Consider the following 17,514-nt stretch of genomic DNA (forward strand, 5'->3'; position numbering starts at 1 on the left):
TAAACAAAAATTGAGTCATACTATATGCATTATTCTGAACTCTCACATATTTTATACTGTTAAACAGTTAAATTTGCATATCCATTACACATTTATATGAATATATTTAAGTAATTCTTTTTCCATAGCAGTGTGTGCTTGATTGTATCAGTGTTGGGGCTTAAAATGACAAATATTTACATCTTATAGTTTCGGAGTATGAAGAATCTGGAAGAATTTATATCTTATAGTTTCGGAGTATGAAGAATCTGGAAGAATTTATATCTTATAGTTTCTGAGTATGAAGAAGCTGGGTGGTCCTAGCTTAGAGTCCCTCATCAGGCTGCAGTCAAGGTGTTGGCTGAGGATGCCATCATCCGAAGGCTTGAAGAGGGCTGGAGAATTTGCTCTCAAGATGGCTCTCTCACATGGCTGTTGGCTGGACCTCTTAGTTCTGCTGTTCAAGAAAAGAGGCCTTCATTTCTTGACACGTTGGCCTCTGCACAGGACTGCTTAAATGTCCTTACCACATGGTAGTTGGCTTACCCCAGGGTGAGTAATTCCATGACAACAAGGTAGAAGATGATCTTTTATGACCTAGCTTTGGAAGGCTCACAGCATCATTTCTACAGTATAACTAAGGAACACCTAAGTTGCTTCTCCTTTTTACCAAGACAAAAAGAGCTGATTTAGGGATGGATATTATCATTCTTTTCATATTTCCTTTTATAATAGTACAATTGGGCAGAGTCTAAAACTAAATAGGTCATGCAATTTGGGGGTGCAATTGTAAAACTATAATTCCTCTAGAAATGAATACGTAAAAGTTTCTATATCGGAAGACAAATAAGAGGAGCTTATTGCTGATAAACAATACCTTTTATTATTCTTGATGATTGTGGTTTCTATGCACCAGAAAACAAAGCTGTTTTACACTCTCTCTATTCACTACCAGGTGCAAAACTTTTATGCACTGAATTCGTAATTATCATGTTTTGTTTCTAAGGGCATCTGTTTGAAAACCAGGATAAGAGTTGTTCCTGTAGAAGACTTCTCCTCTTAATAGTACTAATTAACATTTATTTAGCCTTTACTTTGGTGCCAGGTTATCTGCTAAATACTTTGTAAGCATTATTTCATTCAAACCTCTTAACAATTTAGGTGTATAAACCGTTTTTCAAACAAACAAACAAAAACAATGAATCTTAGAAAGTTGAGCACTTACCCAGAATCTCACAGCTAGTACATGAAGCAACTGGGGTACTGACCGCATAAATCTGACTCCAGGGCCCAAATGGGTGATTACTACCTGATATGGTTTGGCTGTGTCCTCACCCAACCCTCACCTTGAACTGTAATGATCCCCATGTGTCAAGGGTGGCGCCAGGTGGAGATAATTGAATCATTGGGGTGGTTGCCCCCATACTGTTCTTGTTGTGGTGAATAAGTCTCACCAGATCTGATGGTTTTAAAAGTGGGAGTTCCCCTGAACAAGCTCTCTGGCCTGACGCCATGTAAGTGCGCCTTTGCTTCTCCTTTGCCTTCTGCCATGATCGTGAGGGCTTCCCAGTCATGTGGAATTGTGAGTCCATTAAATCTCTTTCTTTTATAAATTACCCAATCTCTGGTATTTCTTCATGGCTTTATGAAAATGGACTGATATACTACCCCATTCTGCGTCTCAGTATCAGTACCATGAAATAGGCCTAAAGTTGGGAGTATTTGAAGACATTTGTAATATGTAATAATTGTAGAAGAGGAGGTCTTTACTTTCATGATAATTTAAAACTTCTTTATCATCTGTTTTGCTTTGGCAATGAAGTTTGTCAGTGTCAATAATTTCAAAGATGATTTCTGCATGCGGGAAAGATTATTCAGAGTTTTATTTTAGCTAAAAATATGTTTGAATTATTAGACTTAAAATTTGAAAGCTTAGTTGTTCCATAATGTTGTATTTATATGTCTAGCAAATGTAGCAATCACTTATATGAGGCCTTTGATTAATGTTTAGTTCCATTTACAAACTAGTTAATTAAACTCCTTTAAACATTTTACACCAAATTTATAAATTAAATGTATTTGATTTCTTATTTAGATACTTCAAATGTGTGATTTAAAAGTAAAATTTTCCAGAACATTTAAAATACCTCTAATGCTTCTAATAAATTAAACCTGGAAATATTATGAACCTTAAGTTCTCCTAAATGTTTTAATACTATGTAAGCTACTGCAATGACTATATAAACTAAATAAAATTTCAACTTCAATTCACAGGCCTAAATCAATTACCTATTTACACATTGTAAATTGAATCACACATTTTACCTGTTCTCTAATAGACTAAAATATCTTAAACATTATAAATACCCCAAAGTCAAGCATGCTTCCTTAATATATACTCATATTAATACTGCGTTTGGTTTTCTTAACTAGTTCTATAATTAAAACTTCCCAGCTGAGAAAATAATTATCTACTAGGGACACAATTATAATATCCTAAGCAGTGTTGGGGCATGTTTTCCTAAGCAGTCAAGAGTGAATATCAAGAGATAGGGGCTAGGGTGGTGAATGAATTATTTCTAGTGACCCAGCGAGATGCGTAGAGCCCTATTCATAGTCACTGTATCTCATGGACACCTAAATTAAAAAAAAAAAAAAGTTTGGTCTCATAATCTATGTACCCTTAACCTTGAGCTGATCAAGAAATTCTGTTGCCCTCACCTAAGTTGCAGCTTCATTTGAGTGGCTTTGTGTTTCTTTTGATCTTAGTTAGACATCTTTTCACCTAGCTCTGTAGACTTTTCAACTTGACAGAATTCTGAATTGCTTAGTATTCTTTTTACTTGTTAGCTATACAGATTAAAACAAGAGCCGATTCAATCTCTCATGCCTTTTTTTTTGACAATGGGACACAGCCATCAAAGCCATCCAGCCAACATGCTCCATTGAGGGTGGTGATGGTTAAGTGAAATAACTCACACAAAACTCATATCACAGCGTCTGGAATATAGTATGTGCTCAGTAAATACTCATAGAGCTCAATTAGTAACTACTAATTCTGCTAGTACAACAGCTATTGTTACTGGGAGCTATTGCAAAACACTGTTAAGAATATTTAATTTTGGTGACAGGGCTATAGAAAAATGCCCTCCTAAGGTGTACTCATGTTTTATTTATGGAAACAAAACTGTGAGGAGGTGCGGCACGCGCATGTGTAGTTACACTCCCAAAACAGAAGTATCAGTTTAACTGGTCATTGTTGATAGTGGTCAAGAAGTAACAGCAGAGGATGCTGGAAGAAAAGTAGCTATAAGCTGCGAGTTGGAGATTTCCCAGAAAGCAAAATTATAAAGCTAGAGATTCTATAGTAGCCCAAGGAGCTCCTTTTCACTAGGGAGGAGTCTGATGATAGCACTGTCCTTTTAGAACAGTTCGTAACCCAGTGGTCAGAACTCAGGATTAAAGTTCCAAGAGGCCAGTATAGAGGGAAATGAGAAAATCAGGCATGGAAGACCTACCACTGCAAACTGGCTGGGATGAGAGTGAAGTGAGTGAGGTGTCCAAGTCACAAAACGTTATTCCACTCTTCCAGTTAGGAAGAGTGATAAGAATAAGAAGAAAATTCAGCATGATTGGTAAAACTTACAGGATCATGGGCTGACTCTTTACCAAGTCAGATGGCTCTTATTGTGGCAATAATTTTTCACAATTGAAATATTTATTATTATGTCCTATATAACAAATAAGTAACTTAGATGCAAGAAGTTCCAACATTGGTTAATTCAGAAACACAACGTTATCTATACCTCGGGTGCTTTCCAACTTTTTCTTACTTGTTGTTGGCCTTTATGTTCAGGCTTGTCCCTCATTGTCTCAAGAGTTACTGAATCATTAAGAGTCCCAGGCAAAATAGCTGACCTTTAAATTAGGAAAGCTCAAGATTATTTATAAAAAGTATAGGCAGAGTGTAGGAAACCACAAGGGATAATGCTGTTCCCCAAGGGGCTAGTAACAACAGCAGGACTGCCACCATTCCTAAGTGTGGTAAGGCAATAGGAGGGAGCAGCTACACCTGCTAGAACCAGGAAAGAGGAGGCATGTAGAGCAACTGACTGAGAAGAGCTATGACCTTCAGTATAAGGAAAGAGCCATCATCTGTGAAGACTGCGGGGAGAGGGGTAGAGGAATCACTGCTTCTCTCACTTTCTATTCTTCCAATCACCTGCCAGAGCTCCTCATGGGTTAAACTCAATGGGAAGTCAGAGAGAAAGGGAACGCTTTAACTTGTTCATGTAGATCAGCCTTCTCTGAGAGCAGAATGCAGAAGGGAGGGGAGTGCATCTGGAGAGTGAAACAGAGGGTATCCAGCTTCGCCCTTATGCTCTAGGCATCAGATCCTCACACAGCCACTTCTAGGGACGGGAAGGAGTCTCTCTCGGTGTGTCTTATTAGTATTATTATTTTAGAGAGACTGAAACTTTCTCCGAAGCTTCACAGAAAATTCTCTCACAGATCTCATTTTCTGGTCCTGAATTATGTGTCAATTTTCTAGCTGCAAGGGAACTTAGGAAAATTATAGTAGTATCAGTCACTATAATGGGTGTAGGGGGATATGCAGGAAATCACAGCTCTGTGGGCAATCAGTAGTTGTGCATGTTATAAGAAAAATGCATTTCTTTTCAAAACTTAGAAAATATCTAATAAATGGCTATTACTAAAAAGACTGGCCACACCAAGTGTTGCAAGGGTGTAGAGCAGCTAGAACTCTCATAATCTGGTAGGAATGTAAAATGATACAACCACTCTAGAAAAAATACGAAAGTTTCTTAAAAAGCTAAATATACATCTACCATAGAATCCAGTAATTCTAGTTGTAGATATTTACCCACTAGAAGTTGAAGCGTATGTTAGTAAAAAGACTTACCAACAAATTTATAGTATTCTTATTTCTAATAGCTCCCAAATGAAAACAACCTAAATGTTACTAAACAGGGGACAGGATAAACAAATTATGGTATATCCACACAATGAAGTATAATTCTGCAATAAAAAGAATGAGCTATTGGTACATGGATGAATCTCAGAATAACTATGCTGAATGAAATAAGTCAGCAAGAGAATATATACTATCTGAATCTATTTAATAAAAAAACTCTAGAAAGTAAATACAAAGTCATCTGTAGTGATGGAAAGAAGTGGTTTCTTGGAGTGCAGGAATGAGGAACAGATGGGTGAGGGAGGACAAAGGGGCATAGGGAAACTTGGAGGGGTAATGAATATGCTGATTATCTTGTGAAGGTTTCACAGGTCTATTCATATGTCAATTCATAAATCATATGTCATTTAATGTGTACACTTTAAAGTGTATACATTAAAATATATGCAGTTGATATGTCAATTATAATACAATGCTGTTTTTGAAAAAAATTAATTTTAAAAACTAATCAAATACAGAAATTTTAAGATTAAAGCATTGTGTAAGTCAAGGTATTTTGTGGCAGTCATGAATTGCAGTTCGCACCAGGTATCTGAGTAGAGAAGGTCACAGTTTCCCTGCTGAAGAATTCTCAGTAAAAGCCTATGTGGCCCGGCCAGCCAGAGCTCTGAGGACTAACCCCTTACACGGTCACAGGGTCTGGCCAGGGTCTAGTATATGAAGGAAAAATTACATAAATTTTCTTTCTTTCTTTTTTTCCTTGTTGATGATGTATACAAGTAGTTTCTGTACCACTTTTTATTTGAGCATTGAGCATCCTGGACTGGTGAATGATATTTATCTTTTTCTTTTATTCCCTCTCTTGTTTTCCTTTTTTCTATCTTCAGGAGATTTTCTCATCTTTATCTTTCAACTCTTCTGTTGAATTTAAACATTTTTTCTATTATAATTTTACTTTCCAAGGCTCATGTTTCCTCTGTGTTCCTTAAAAACAAGTCCTCTGTTCTTGTTTCATAGTAATAGTAGTTTCCTTATATTGCTAATGATTATGAGTCATAGTGATGTCTTTTCCTCTTTAACTTCTCTCCTTTCGTTATCTCTGTTCTCCAAGTAGTGTCCACTTTTGATTGTTTTGGACTTTATAATTTTCCATTGTCTGATCCTTGATGGTTCATGTTTAAGAACAATTTTTTTTTTTAAAGGCTGGTTGGAAATTCATGGTGTGAGATTAGCTGACTGAAGTATTTACTGCAGGGGATCTGGCAAGGCCGTTTATTTAAAGAACCTCAAATGTTGTATTCTTTGTCTCTTTGGGAGCAATCCATTCCCCAGTCCTCTACTTAGGCTGAAAGCCTGATTGCCTGTGTTCTGGGAACGACAAAAGTAATTGGATCCCCGATTCAGGGATCATATGCAGACATTCACATAGGCTTTCTTTTTTCTTTTTTTTAACCAAGGGAGAAGCAAACGCAGTCTCCCACTACCACAAATTATGCAGATGAATTTCCCAAATGTGGGTAAATCACAGGGTCAACATATCTGAAATGCAGCATTTAAGCCTCACTCTGGGAAAACCACCTTTGTGATAAGGGTATCTCCCCCGCCAGGTAAATATGCACATATGCTTTCTAAGTTCAGTGTGTAGAACCCCTGATCTTAACACTCACTCCCTGTACGGAGAACCTCTGCTATATTACCTCCAGGGAATGTAACTTTATTCTTTCATTGTACTGAGAGGAGCAGATGCCCAGCTGTGTGAGGTTGGGAAGGGGCTCTGACTACTAGGCTTTTTAAAATCAATCCTCCTCCTCAGAGTCTTCTTCACCTCTTCCCTGTTTCTACAGAGGTTGAGGCTTTCGGAGGACTCTGCAACACAAAACATGTTGGATTTTAGCTTTCTCTGTTGCTAGTTTATGATTCCATTCTTTTTCAGGTCTGCAAACTCCTTTACCAATTGTTGCTTTGTTTTCCAACCTCCAAAATGTTGTTGCTGTTGTCCCCTCTCCAAGTCACCCCCTACTTGGGTGTATACCTTAAGAAATGCCTTTTCTGATGATTAGGTGTAGTTTCACAATGGAGCGATGTTAGCTGTGGAGTGACATGAGCTTTTCTATATCTGTGGACATGGTCCTGATCTACCTCCTGTGGTTCTTAACCATGGTGGAAGTCCCATCAGTAGGCATCTGTGACAGACTGTGACCAGCTGAACTATGGAACAAATAAGAAGGTTCGAGTGCAACCCTCCTATTACAAGAAGACAAAGGGTTTAGATTATATCCTTTTCTGGTCTTTACTTAAACAATATGCATGAGAGAAACAGCAAGATTATATATTTTAGCAATAATTAAAAGTAGTAAAAAGTCAAATTAAAATTTTTCAGTTTTTGTAGAAAATGTATCTAATCTATAAACAGATAAGATAGATATATTTAATTTGTATAATGGGGTTGGTAAGATTAAAAACATAATTTTTTCTCAGAGTGGTATCCCAGAGCTGTCCTCCAGCTACATTCTTGCCTTATGTACTTTCCTGTGTTTAGGATGAAAACACAGATGTTTTGGTGTATAAGCCTGGATGCATATCTATAATAGTATCAATATTCTGTTACATGATTAGACGGCTCTTCTGTACTATTTGGGTGTGTTCCCGTTATAGAACTATTTCCTTCTCACTAAAAACCACAGATTCTAAAACTTAATTGAACTGATCAATGCCTCTAGCTAACCAACATTTGTCACATTTCCAGTGGCTTTGGAATTATTGCAAATTAATTACCGATTTGTCTTGAGCTATGATTCATTGTAAAGTACTTAAAACCAGTAAAGACAGAAAGACCTGCCATTTAGTACAGAGGTGTCTCTGGAGCTTCTTAGCACTATGAATTGTTGTGTGAATTTATATGGATAAACCAAATGAGGTTGTTTATGAGAAACTTATTCTCAAAGTTCATAAAGGCTTTAAGGCTGGAACTTGGCTGCTGATGGCAAATGCACAAGTAGATGTAAATGTAATTCAACCATTAAAATCTGAAACCATAAAAGCAAGGAAATTCACAGTTAAAGGAGGAAATGGGTTGTGCAGTGCATTCTCCAGCCGTGATGCACAATGGGGTGTATTAAGGAATTGGAGACACCCCATAGTGTGAGACGTTCAAGGCATCTCTCATGTTTCATCCCTAACAGATTTCTGAGCATTTATGGACTTGAATATTGCTTCTAAAGTACCCTCTTTTGGGAGGAGCCTAGAAAGGAAAGAAACTTCTGTGTTTTTCCTTCATTATTACCATGTAGCCAGGGATGGAGGTAGGAGGGGTGGATTCACATGGTGTGAAAGAATTTTGGGCTAGTAATCTGAAACATTGATGTTCTGGCTGACTCTTCCTCTAGGATTTCATGAATTCATGATGCTGTGTGCAGTCCTCAGTTTAGGCAAAACTACAGAACAGAGACTTAGTGTAGCCCTGCATGCTCTGTTCAGCTTGGATGTACAGAATTTAATTTTTTATCAACATGAGAGCTATTTGGAACAATGGGAAATTGTTTTCCATTCCTACTTCTCTCAACTGTAGAAAAATAAAATCTCAATTTGGCTTTCTGTGAATGGCTGGTTAGTGACGAATAGAAAGTCTTAGAAATGACCTAACTTGCATATATTTTGTGGTTTCAAAAAACTCCTCATTTAAAATATACATTTTTTAAAAGTCAGTCTTTAAAAGTGACATGCTTTTTAGATGACCTAGTAAATACAATAGCTCAACTGAAGGGAAGAGTCACATTGCAAAGTGCAGCCTAGAAGGAAGTCTTTCCATTGCCTGAAAATGTAAGGCTGTTGGGAAGATGTCAACTGCTGTCTAGAGAAACAAAGGATAAGTGTGTTTTGTTTTTTAAAAAACAAAGTTTCATTATACAAGCTTGTGTATTCCACATCTGAATTTGAAATTAATCAGGATAAGAGGGCCTAAAGTACAGGGAGAAAGATAGTTGAAATGGCAAATGATGAACCAGGTATGTGATTGATGTCATGTGAATAGCCACTGTTTTAATAAGCCAAGGAGCCTGTATTGGCCACCACCATGATATAAAAAACATATGGCCATGTGCATTTAAGGTCTTAAAAATGACTCCACCCCTATCATCTACACCAAAAGAAAAATGTTTATAATAATACATATATTGACTTCTGCTTTCTAGTCAATAACAAGATTTATTGTCCCACTCTTCAGTCAATTTTAACCTCTTTGGGTCAACAAATCTCGATATTGATCTCAACAGAAGTCAATACCTGCTTATTACTTACCTCCACATTTAGACGCCTACCAACAATTCTTATGGGCATTCCTTTGACACAGAAAAGTGAATACTGGCTGTCTACTTTCTATACAAGATGTATTTCTGTGGGCTTCATATAGAATGTCACTTTTATAAGCCTAAAGTCAGATCTAGTTATAAAACAAAATGAGAAAAAAAGATAGATGGTTTCCAATATCTGTAATTATGAACTAGACAGAGGTTTAGTATTCCCTTATCATTTCCTAAATAATAAAATCATGATCTTTTATATTAATTATGCTCTAGTCATTTCCTACATCAAAGATAATTAGGCAACATGATATTTTTCATTCACCAAAGAGAGAACACAATAAATATTTTTGACAATGAAACCTTAATGTGGTATAAGGTTAAAATAAACAATAATAAATAAAATAAATAAATAGTATCTCAAATGTTTTTAAAAACAAGAAAAGCAGACTAGTTATCCATTCCAGCAATTACCCAAATGTCTGCCAACCTCTAACCTCTAAATGTTGACTTTAGTCAAAGACATTCTAGGTTAGATAACTAAGTAACTATCAGGAAGGGAGTTTTGTTTGTTTGTTTGCTTGGCAACTGAAAAGAAATGATGATCAAGGAAGCAGCCTTGCCTGGAGTTTTTAATGAATGTGAGACAAGCCCTACCAAAGGCAATTATTAAACCATCCCCCAAAGTTGTTTGTTCCATGTACAAATGCAGTCCTGGTTCCATAAGACCTCTAGGTGTAAAACAGCATCATCAGCCTTCTTGCCAGCCTCACCTGTTGAAATATTAAAAAGGAAGAATAAAACACCAATATGTACAAACCCAGGGGCAGGCAAAGCAAAATACACTCAAGGCTGTAAGAAATTAATTTTTCAAATTCAATAAATAAACCTTCATTGCATACCTATGTTAAACTGCTTAAAATTAAAATTCAAGAATACTTATATTTTGTACTGCTCTTGAAATACTTTACCCTCCCTAGACTGACTCACACACACCATAAAGTCCACATTTAAAACTTATGTTTTGCTGCAGGCTAAATGCCAATAAATAATAACAAAAAGGGAAGAAAAGAAAAGACTAATAGAGCCAGGTGACACAGATCACTTTATCAGCAGCCCAAGTTTGCTTCTGTACAGTCCTATTTTCCAAATAATATAACTGTGAACAAATTTGCAGAAACTAAAAATGCAACATTAGGAGAAAAAAGAACACTTAAGTACATAAATGTGTGTTAATTCCAAATACGTATACACTTTCATAATAACTGAAAGTTGTTTTGTAAAAGATGTGAAAGCATGTCCTTTCAATAGCCACTACTAGTGTGTTAATCAATTTTTACAAGCTTTGTCTGAGAGAGTTAATTTTTCCAAATGATGTCACTAATTTCACATTGTGCTTCTTGAATAAACTCATTAGCTTCCCCTGTAAGTCTTAGTTTCTATTCACCAAAATTACCTGCTCAAAAGTGACAAATACAGTAGGGAGAAAAAATAAAGCCTGTTGTTGTACTGACTCTGAATTCCTTTTGAAAACTTAATCACTTAGTTTGTGAGTTTAGACCCAACTCTAAGGTCATCTTGCAGATTCAGTTCTCATTTTTTCCTCCCCTCTCCCCACAGAAATCAGGAGAACTAGGGTCATGTGCCCTCCATACAACTTTGCAAGGATGGACATGTGAGAAGACTAAGTGAGCAGGACAGTGGTGAAATGGCTATATTGTCTGATGTTTTTAAGGCTAATTTGTTAAGGACTTAAGAAAGGTGAGGAAGAAAAATTGTTTTTCAAACTCGACACTATTGATATCTTGAGTGGAGAATTCTTTGTTAGAGGAGAGAGGAATTGTCCTGTGCGTTGTAGAATGTTTAACAGCATTCCAGATCTCTGACAACAAAATGCCAGTAATACCACCCTAGTAGATGTGACAACCAAAAGTATCTCCTGACCTTGCCAAGTGTTCCATTGGTGACAGAACTTTCATACCAAGATACATTCTTATATGGAAGTAAAGCATCAAAAAATATTGCAAAATCATCGATTACTGTAACCATGAGGGACTGGTTAAATTGAGGTAGCCATTGTGAATTACTGTAGACAAAACAAACCCCACAATTACTGAATCATCTCTTCAAATGTGTTTATTCTTATGAATTGAGTCCTAGTTCCATAAGACCTCCGGATGTCAAACAGAATCACTAGCCTTGTATTAAGTGAAAGCACAGAACAGCATCTTTGAAAGTCAAGTCTGCAAGTCCATATTGAGAGTTGAATCTGAGAATTTCAGAACTGGAAGGAATCTTGGAGAACATCTATACAAATATTGTCTTTTTACTGATGGACACTGAGTCTAGCCAGCGTATCAGACTTATCTAACATTACGTAGCTAGTTAGTGGTAGTGGTGAGATAAGAATCCAAATCTTTGAAATCCAAATCCAGATTCTTTCTTCTATATCAAAGTATAGGTCTATTTAGTATGGTAGGTTACTGAAGTTTTTCATTGAATGTTTTTCAGCCCCATTCATATATGTAAGTTTAAAGCATGGTAATAGTCTAGTTAAAATTTGCTTCAAATTTTTAAGAATCAGATCTTATGGCTTTGATTATCATCTCAGATAATTTTCCAGACGTCAGCTTTTATTTAGTAATAGGCATGTTCATCTTGAGATCCATTTTAAAGCATCTTGGCACTTTCTTTTGGAAAATGTTATGTCATAATAATGAAATATTATTAGTTATTTCCACTTAAATATTTTTGAATCTCCTAAAACTTATTCTTCCTTCAAATCTCTCTCTAGTTTTCCCTAACTCTATTATTCTCCTAGTTTAAAAATTTACATTACCTTTTACTAATTTTTTTTCTGAACACACAATAGCCAAACAATTTCTAAATCCTATGATTCCTTTTCTTCATAGTCTTTTTGAAAAATAATTATTTCTTTTCAGATCCATTGCTATCGGACTGTAGAGATCCTTATCAGTATGTCTACAGACTAGTAAGCTGAGACAAATGTATTTTGCTATATTTAGTCTTTTCTCCATCTACTACCCAACTCACTTTGCATATGACCATCTGAGGATTCTTACTAAAATATTTATGTCATAAATCCACCAATAAGTAAATATTCATTGAACAATTCCTGGGTCAAGTTAATGTTTTAGACACAAAAGATGGGTAGAAGTGGTGGGGAGAGGAGGATTTGTAGCCAAAAAAATTTTAAACGAGCTTCCTGCTTCTATGCGTTTATATTTCAGTTGAAATGCATATTGCAGTAAACTGAAAGGCTTAATGCAAGAGCACACATACATGCAAATAGGTAAATACAGAAACTTGACATTTGCCATTTCAAATTTCTGAGATGTTTATCCTGATTTCCAGTTCAAAGATGAATCTTAGTGATAGCTTGAAAAGTAATAACTATACACATGTATTAACCTTTATAATCCCATTTGTGATCATCTCAACACTTTGTTCTTTCCCATGTGTGCTTGTTACAGCAACCAATTTTCCAGTAGTAGCAACCAATGTGCAGTAGCAGCTGATGTCCCCATCTGTTTCTGCTTGCTTTCAATTAAATAAATCATTGTATCACATGCTCAGGCTGACCAATGAACCCTTGGCTAAGGCAGTTTTGAGAGGAACCTTCCAGCAATGCAGAAACTATTGGCGCAGACCAATATTTATTCAGGGATATTTATTCACAAGTCACCCCTCCATCAGGGTTCTATCTTCTAGGTTTCCATTTTCTGTCTTCCTGTTAAAGAAGGAACCCAGACACTTACTTGTAAGATAGTAGAGCAGAAATATAGGAAAAAATGAGGCTCTGAGAGCCTATCCAAACTGCCTTAGTTTGGCCTAAGCTTTGGATGGTGATTTAGCATTCCTGTGTAATAAGTGCCCTTTTAGTTAAAATTATATATTCCCTTATTAAAAGATGGTTGAGATGTGTGCAAGACACATTTCTTCTCTGATGGTCCATCCTCAACTTTTCTAGAAATATCTCCCCTTGGCATTCACATTTTTAACATAGGAGCAATGATTTTATACAATATGACTCTGCCCCACAGAGGGTCACAGTTGATATATAAGAAGTTAGAACCCGGATCAAACTGGGCCACTGAACCCCTTCTCTGAGATTGTGAATTTTAGAGTGAGAGCTCTGGCATTGTCTCCTGAAACCAAAGATGTTAATTTTAAATTAATCTGAGAATTCCTCATATTAATTTTATGCCATAGAATGTAAATTAACTGATTTACACAAGGAGAAAGAAAAATGGTGCAGATAAATAAAAAGGTACATTGACTAGAGATAAAGAAAATCCTGAATTCTTCTATTCCTGGATAGTTCCTGAGCCCAGTTGTATTACTGACATTTCCGTAGCTTAGATTTCCCCTGGATTCTATGGGATATCTCATTATTCTCCCAATAAATTCTCCTATTTCTGTAAAGCTTTTCAAGCTGGATTCCTGCCACCTGTAATTAAAATATGTATCGTGAATACATTTTGCCTCCTGCAAGTCCATTAGCGGAAAATGTTGTAGTGTTGAATAGAAACCAATCTAAAAGCCATGAATAAACAGTCACGTATACAAACACACAGATGCACACACAGAGGTGCTAAAAGCTAGGCCTATATAAGTTTAGATTCTATCTTACAAAAAATGAAGGTTACAGTAGCAGCATTATTAAGAAGAAGCAAATTAGAGTTCACCATGTCATTATCTGGTTCAAAACATTTACTTGTATCCTGTTATCATTAGAGTGCAAACTCTTGAGTCTGGGTTTCAAGGTCTCCTAACAGAAGCCCCTAAGCCACCTGTGGCAGTACTTGCCATTATTTCTACACGATTCCTCCCTACCCATTCTCAGCTAAGTTCTTTTGCCATGCTTCCTGCCTGAGAGGCCTACCTCTTCCTCTATGTCCAATAAAACTCTTATTTGTCATTCTTCTGGGCCACATTTAGTTTCTACCTCCTGAGTTCTTGAGTCCACAGAAAACTCTCCATTCTCTGAAATCTTAGAACTCTTGTTATTTTAACCACTTCTTTAACATTTACTACTTGTACCATATATAATTAGTCAACTATTTCAGAGGCCTTGGTTTTAATTCCTCCTGGGAATTTTTTTTTTTTTTTTTTTTTTTTTTTTTTTTTTTTGAGAGAGTCTCGCTCTGTTGCCCAGGCTGGAGTGCAGTGGCCTGATTTTGGCTCACTGCAAGCTCTGCCTCCCGGGTTCATACCATTCTCCTGCCTCAGCCTCCGGAGTAGCCGGGACTACAGGCGCCTGCCACCACGCCTTGCTAATTTTTTTGTATTTTTTAGTAGAGACGGGGTTTCACTGTGTTAGCCAGAATGGTCTCGATCTCCTGATTTCGTGATCCACCCGCCTCGGCCTCCCAAAGTGCTGGGATTACAGGCGTGAGCAGCCGCGCCTTACCCCTGCTGGGAGATTATACCTAAGCTCTTTGAGGGCAGAGACCATGCCTTTCTTTTTACAACACTTCCTCCCTTCCCTGAATCCACTGAAAGTGAGCATTTGGTAGAGTGTATTTTATTTGAATTAACACATACAAGAGTAAAATATAGCATATTCCCTAAGGGAACCAATTATAAATTTTGTTTAAAGGAGCATTAAAAAGTTAAAATAAAAAACTCACATTGGCAGAAGATAAAAAAGTTTTAACCACCAGCTGCTGCTGATATAGGGACATTTGATAATGAAAAACAGAAATAAATCTTAAAGGAAAAGAGCTTGTGAGTGAATTGGAAGGGATGATGGTTAAAGAGAGGGAGAAAACATACAAATCCTGTAATAATCTTATTTTTTAAAAATCGAGTAAAGTCTATGCATCCCCTCCCCTTGTAGATTATAAACTCCATGAGGCCAATTATCCCATCTGCCTTGTTCATCACAGTAAAGCCAATACCTGACTCTCAGTCGAGAGGGATCCAGTAAGCACTTCTGGAATGATAAACCACTGTTGTACAACCAGAATACATTTTAAAGTGAGTATGTCTATAGAGGTGATAGGCACTTGGTATAGTGCAAAATTTGCACTCAATTCCTGCAGTGGCAACTAGGGACTGACTGACACAAGCAGAGTATTAAAAATACTATTGATGAAATTTGTATAGTGAGGGAGAAAACCTCTGTACCGTGGAGGCTAAAGCCGCATTAGTTGCAGGCAGGAAGACTGACAGCTGTCATTGACAGAGGGACTCTGATAAAAAAAGGAATGATCAAAGCAACATTAGACAACATGGAACTAGAACAATGCAGATGAGCAGAGGGCATAAAACTGATGTGAAGAGTGGACATAGAAGAGACTCAAACTAGTACCAAAGAGGAATGTTCCCTAACTTCTCCTACTTATGGGTTTTAATAGAATCTTAGTGAAGAAAAATGATAGTTTTATCAGTAAGCTTTTTCTAGATTTTACTTCAGAAACAAATGACCCTCAACTCTAAGTGGCTTAAGACCACACAGCTTGACCACATTTTAGGTTGGCTGTAGGTCTGCTGAAGCCCTGTTTACTCTCTCTTTATTCTAGAACACTGGCCAATATAGCAGCTATTATCTGGGATCCTGCCAAACTTGAATTGCCAAATTTAGCAAATGAAAATACAAAACATCCAATTAAATTTGGATTTGAGATAAATAGTGAATGATTTTTAGGTACAGAAATATGTCTCTTGCAATATTTGGGATAGACTTATGCCAAGAAAGGTTTGTTGTTTATCTGATTCTGATTTAATCATGTGCCCTGTATTTTTTTTTTCCCCTGGCAACCCTTTGCCAGATTCATGAAAGACGAAAAAGAAAAATGTGACCTTATGAAGGCTTTTACACCTTTTACTCAGAAGTGGCATTTGGCGGGTGCAGTGGCGCATGCCTGTAATCCCAGCACTTTAGGAAGCCAAGGTGGGCAGGTCACTTGAGGTCAGGAGCTTGAGATCAGCCTGGCCAACATGCTGAAGTCCCATCTCTACCAAAAATTACAAAAATTAGCCGGGCATGGTGGTATGCTTGTAATCCCAGTTACTCGGAAGGCTGAGGCACGAGAATCACTTAAACTTGGGAGGTGGAGGCTGCAGTGAGTCGAGGTAGTGCAACTGTACTCTAGCCTGGGTGACAGAGTGAGATCCTGTCTCAAAAAAAAAAAAAAAAGAAAAAAGAAAAAAAAGGCATTTGACACTTCCATTCTTCTCACTCATTGGTCAAACAAGGCACATGATTAAACTAGTATTATTGGGGTAAGAGGCATTATCCTCCCTTAGAGATAGGCCTGGAAAAGAGCAGCCATATCAAAGGATATTACTCATTTATATTATGTGTTTGTGAGTGCATGTGGGCATGCACACATTGGAATGGGGCTGCTTTCATCTCTATAAAGGAGCTACAATAACTCCTTCCGCTAGTGTTAAGAAGTAGCAGGAGCAGGAAGGGCCGCTTGACATCTATACCCTCTCATTCTCTGAGCTGTCAAGGGAACAGCAGTTCCTGAAACTGTTCCAGTTGAGGGAACCACTTTAGTTTGACAATGAGGGGTCATTTCTGTTAGGCTGATTGCCTTAGATCTCGTTATTTTAGGGCAAGGCCCTTGATACTGGTGAGTGAGCAGTGACCAAGAAAGCAATCTGAGTGGGAGAAGAAAGTGGTTTGCTAGCAGAGGCTAACGCATCTCTGAAGGGTTCACGTTTGCCTGTGGCATCTTCCACACCTCCTTCTTGGGGCCACCTTCCTTCTTTACATACTCATTAGCTGGCTCTTCTTTGTAACTATTTTTCCAATTAAGGCACTCCTTGTTCACATTTCACTGCATGTCAAACGATATTTTTCTAGAGGAAAGGGTGATGGTAGATAGAGAGATGAGCTGGTGACACAAAGGATTTTCCTGGTTCCCACAGCCTTCTTCGTTTGGCCCAAAGTCTTACATATATTCAAATTCTTTCATAAAAAACTAATTGCTAACTTTCTTTATTCTTTTGTGTCTATAAGAATTCATCGTTTACTTAGTACAACGGGTGAAAATTGTTCACATTTCTGAGGCCAATCGTAATAGAATTAGATTCCTGAAATAGCCTGGAGTATGATAAATACATAGATCTACATGGACTTCTGTTCTGCTGAGTTTTTTCTTTCTGTTCAAGGCCGTTTCTAAATATTATTTTCCTACTTCGTTATAATGTGCTTCATATTCAGAGTTTGCCTAAACAGGACGTTTGGCTAATGAAGAGAGATAATGGGGAATTAAATGGTTTTCAGTGTGAAGAGAACAACGTTATTTACAGGGTATATTGCTG

General features: G+C 37.1%; 1 long non-coding RNA gene and 1 other non-coding gene across 4 annotated transcripts in view; both read right to left on the reverse strand.

Annotated features, from left to right (window-relative positions):
- Positions 1-6,370: 6,370 nt before the first annotated feature.
- LOC112427363 (U1 spliceosomal RNA) lies at positions 6,371-6,530 on the reverse strand. The gene has a single exon (XR_003018889.2). It is a non-coding gene; the product is annotated as a U1 spliceosomal RNA (small nuclear RNA).
- A 3,297-nt stretch (positions 6,531-9,827) lies between these two features.
- Positions 9,828-17,514, reverse strand: part of LOC112427347 (uncharacterized) — a 38,244-nt gene continuing 30,557 nt past the window's right edge. For all 3 annotated transcript variants that reach the window (XR_003018867.2, XR_003018868.2, XR_011610866.1), the window contains exon 3: positions 9,828-9,986. This is a non-coding gene — a long non-coding RNA (uncharacterized lncRNA). The remainder of the gene's footprint in view (positions 9,987-17,514) is intronic.

Source organism: Macaca nemestrina, chromosome 1 (genome assembly GCF_043159975.1).
Source record: "Macaca nemestrina isolate mMacNem1 chromosome 1, mMacNem.hap1, whole genome shotgun sequence".
Classification (NCBI taxonomy): Eukaryota; Metazoa; Chordata; class Mammalia; order Primates; family Cercopithecidae; genus Macaca; species Macaca nemestrina.